Consider the following 4,550-nt stretch of genomic DNA (forward strand, 5'->3'; position numbering starts at 1 on the left):
GTTCAGGTAGAGGCAAACTATGTTCTCCCATATTTACCAGGCTTACTTGTAGCCTAGGTGGGGGCCATGTGACTAGTTCTTGCCAATAGACTATGAGCAGAAGTAATCAAAAGCTGAGGCATTTAAGAGATGGTGCACCTCCTTCAGCCCTCTCTTTCTCTTTTGCTGACATTTAGAGTTCATGTTTACCAGATAGTATGGCTAGATGACGGCAGAGCCGGCATCAGCCTGGGCTACTCATACTGTATAGAGCAGAACTCTCTGCTAACCTTTGCTCTTTTAAACTGTGAAGATTTTCAGGACTAGTCTGTTACACAGGCATATCAGGGCTTGTGATAGAAATGAAGCTCAGCTATGGAAACATTAAGATCTATCTCTGTCTCTATCTCTATCATCAATTTGCTCTCCTGAGTTTGTGGCTGAGATCCATGAGTCTTTTGTATTGCTTCTTCCTACTGTAAGAAGTAGAGTAGGAGGTATCAAAGAAGACATAAAAGAACCAAGAATAGGGAGACAATGAGGACAGAAGCCCTCTTTAGTATTGTGCCTAAAGACAGTGGTAAAGATCTCAGCCTCAAAGGAAACCAACATTCAGAGTCCAACTGTGAGTCAAACACTTCACCTACATTATTTTATTCCATCCTCACCTACAGACAATTAGATGACACTGTCAATGAAACTAAATTCCAAAGAGATTAAGGCAAGTCACAGATTCCTGACTAGAAAGGGCCAGCTTTGAACCATATCTTTTCAGCTGCACAATCTAGCCCAAATTAGTTCCATTATTACTATTAATAGTAGTATAAATATTGCTTAAAGATAATACTTTCCAGATGCATTCAAAATGCCAGTCTCCGCCACCCGCTCTCAATGATAGAGATAGAGACAGAGAAAGCAAGATCCGGCCATGTCTGGTCTGAGTTTTTTTGTTTTTTTTTTGACGGAGTCGCACTCTGTCGCCCAGGCTGGAGTGCAGTGGTGTCATCTTGGCTCACTGCAACCTCCACCTCCACCTCCTGGGTTCAAGCAATTCTCCTGCCTCAGCCTCCTGAGTAGCTGGGATTACAGGTGCACACCACCATGCCCGGCTAATTTTTGTATTTCTAGTAGAGACGGGGTTTCACCATGTTGGTCAGGCTGGTCTCGAACTCCTGACCTTGTGATCTGCCGGCCTCAGCCTCCCAAAGTGCTGGGATTACAGGCGTGAGCCACCGCGCCTGGCCTGGTCTGAGTTCTTGAGTTCAATTACACACTAGGGCTTTAGGAGTGAAGTACATGCTGCCCAGTCTCCTGATACCACTATTCCCTTGTCCTTGGATTCTTACATGCCTTGCCTGGTCACTATTGGAATGCATCAGTCTCTCTTCAACACCTAGTCTGGGACATTTTCCTTCCTAGCTTGATCAGTTTTACTGTTGGGCACACAGCCAATTCAGATCCCATTATCCCTTTTTCCCTGCTTCTCATATTATCTAGGCTATTTCTCCTTGCCTTGACAAATGTCTTGAACTGTTGTTGGTCCCCACTTCTATCTAATTTGTCAGCCAGTGTGCTCCCTGCAGACTGACCTACAAATTCTCCAATCTGGACCCAATCATTTTTTCTGAATTTGTGAAAGACGGCCCATCATTCTTATCTCTTTGCGACATTAGCATTCTCAACAAATACTTCCAAGTGATCACCTTCTGAGTTTCTAGTAAAACTAGACAGGAATAAATTTCAATCCAAAAATAGGACTGAAATTTCAAATTTACAGTCATTTGGTGAAGGACATTATTTCTCCTTAAGACTTCTAACTTATCTTTAAGTTAGTAAGAGTCTCTCACTCCAAATCCCCATGCAATTTATACCAAATATAATGTGCATTGCTATCCAAAATGCCAAATATGAAATTAAGGAGAAGCCGGTCATTGCAGAATCCCCTAAACTAGACACCAAGTGCGAGAGTATGCCTGATTGTTTGAAGAGGAGTCTGGGGGCTTGCAATAATATGGAACCAGGCAAAACTATCCACTGCTACATTGCCGTAGTTAAAACCAAAACAAAGCCCTGTAGATAAAAATGTAACTTCCCCAAATGGAAATGTGGGGAAGAGACTGGGATTAAGTCTCTGAATTGCCATGAAAGTATTTGCAAGCAGTCAGGGCATTCATGCAGTCACATCACACTTAAGTAATGTCATTGTGCTGTGGCACAATTAGGACTCTTTACAGGCTATCACTTAAATCAGTATTTATGAAGTGCTCAGGCTGCAGATTAGGAGCCAAATCTGGCCCTTTCCCCACTAGTGACTAAAATAATGAATAAAAAGCTCATTTACTATATCTCTGAGAACATCACATTGTCATGAACTCCTCCCCGAGACAGTGAATTCTATAAGCATTAATGGGTTTTATTCAACAAATATCCATTTCGTACTCAGACAACTTCTGCCGCTGACACCTGCCAATTCATATTTTAAGAAGAAATCACTGAGCTTATAGCGTTGTCATTTTAAAAATGAATGTGGCTCATTATCTTTATTTATACCCTTCTTACTGCTCCAAACTATCAACCCAGAAGGCCTCTGAAGTTTTTTATTTTGGAAAAAATACTATGTTTCTTACTTAAAATCAAACACTGTACTTTGTCAGTTAACAATGGGTTGATTTCTGCATTAGGTTCTCATTAAATTTTATTGCAATTGGAATGTGGGCAGAGGCCCCAGCCATCTGGACCTAAGCAGATATGTTAGCATTGGAAGGTTTCTCCAGGGCTTGAATGGGGGAAGGGGACCTAGTCTTCAGGAGCCTAGTGCCTGGTGGCCTGCCGCTCTAGCCATCGTCCTTTGGGCAAGTCATGGCCCCTCTTTGAACTTCCTGTTACCTCAGTTGTCAAACACTGTGTCAGCAAAAGAGTTTCCATAAGGTCTCTTCCTATCCCGAAATTTTGTAACTTCTGGTCCTCTAGAATGATTCCCTTTCTTCAAGCTGATAGGATGTCATTGTGCCCACTTTCTGCAAAGCTTTTTCTGATGTCTCTATCAGGCAAAGTTCTATTCAGCCTTCAAATCCCAGCTGAGTGGTGCCTCTTTGATTCTCATTAGATTTAGGATGCCTTCTTCTAAGCTTACATCTTACTCTGTGCAGAGGTTATTCTTTATGTTATAATGAATATTGTGGTAGACAAAATAATGGCTCTCCAGAGATTTCAATGTCCGAATCCCCAGGACCTGTGAATATGGTACCTTACAGGGCAAACGGGACACTGCAGATGTGATTCAGTTAAGGAGCTGGAGATGGGAAGATTGTCTTGGATTATTCGGGTGGGCCCAATGCAGTCACAGAGGTTTTTGTAAGAGAGAGGAAAGAGGGTCAAAGTCTGAAAGAGAAGATGTGATGATGGAACCAAAGTGATGTGGTTTGAAGATGGAGGAGGGGGCCGTGAATCAAGGAATGTAGGCGGCCTCTAGAAGCTGGGAAAGACAAGGAAACAAATTCTCCCCTGAAGCCTCCAGAAGGAACCCAGCTCTGTCAACACCCTAATTTTAGACTTCTGACCTCTAGGAATGTAGAAGAGTAAGTTTGTGTTGCTTAAAGCCACTCAATTTGCAGTAATTTGTTACAGTAGCAATTGAAAACCAATAGAGACTATGATATTTAATACTACCATATTAGCACTCTTTGTATGACTGCCCCCTTGCTAGCCAATGAACTTTTTGAGTGCAAAGAGCACCTTTAAAATATCCTCAGTTATTAGAGTGTCCTTGGCATATAGCAGCTACTCAAAAGATATTTGTTGAATGAATGAATAAATAAATACAACTTGTTTTACAGAGATAATGTAAAAATGTAGGGAATAAATGACTGGCCCAAGGCTTCACAATAATGGCAATGTTGCCCAAATGCTGTACTTTCTCTGGGATGTAGTATTTATTTTGACTAACTTTTTTCACAGATACTGCAATACCAACAATGGTTTAAATACTGTTTAAGTACCTTTGTCCCCTTTGCTTCATATGAAACCACGCTACCTAAATCTAGACCCTTGGGTAGAGACTGGTTTTTATTTATTTATTTTAAGCATAACTTTTGTGATTTTATAAGAAAAAAACATTTAAACATTGGCAGAGTGCATTACATTATACAGTTTCTCTTGGAGCTTTTTCAGTGATTCAATGTTAAAGCTAAGTAGTCCAGATTTTGAGTAACAAAAATATTATGTGCACTTCATCTGTTTGTTTAAAATGGGCTCTCTAAACAAAACAAAACCTATACTTTGCTCAAAGTTACCCGTGTTAGTGGGTGTGAATGTGTGTATTTACACATGGCAGAATGGAAAGAGGATTGTGGAGGTGGGGCTGGGGTGGGGCCGGGGGGTGGGGGAAGCAGAAAAGACCAATCCCTACCCCTTCCCCTCCCAGATCCCTTCCAGAGTGAAGGTACAGCTGAAATCCCACTGACTCCTCATTAGGGTGTTGCACGCAGGCCAGGACAGGAAGAAGAGCACATTTTTGAGCACTAGTTCTTGGAGAGACGTGCAAACGTGACTGCCATTTAAACTGCAGATGG

The sequence above is a fragment of the Pan troglodytes genome, chromosome 13, assembly GCF_028858775.2.
Source record: "Pan troglodytes isolate AG18354 chromosome 13, NHGRI_mPanTro3-v2.0_pri, whole genome shotgun sequence".
Lineage (NCBI taxonomy): Eukaryota > Metazoa > Chordata > Mammalia > Primates > Hominidae > Pan > Pan troglodytes.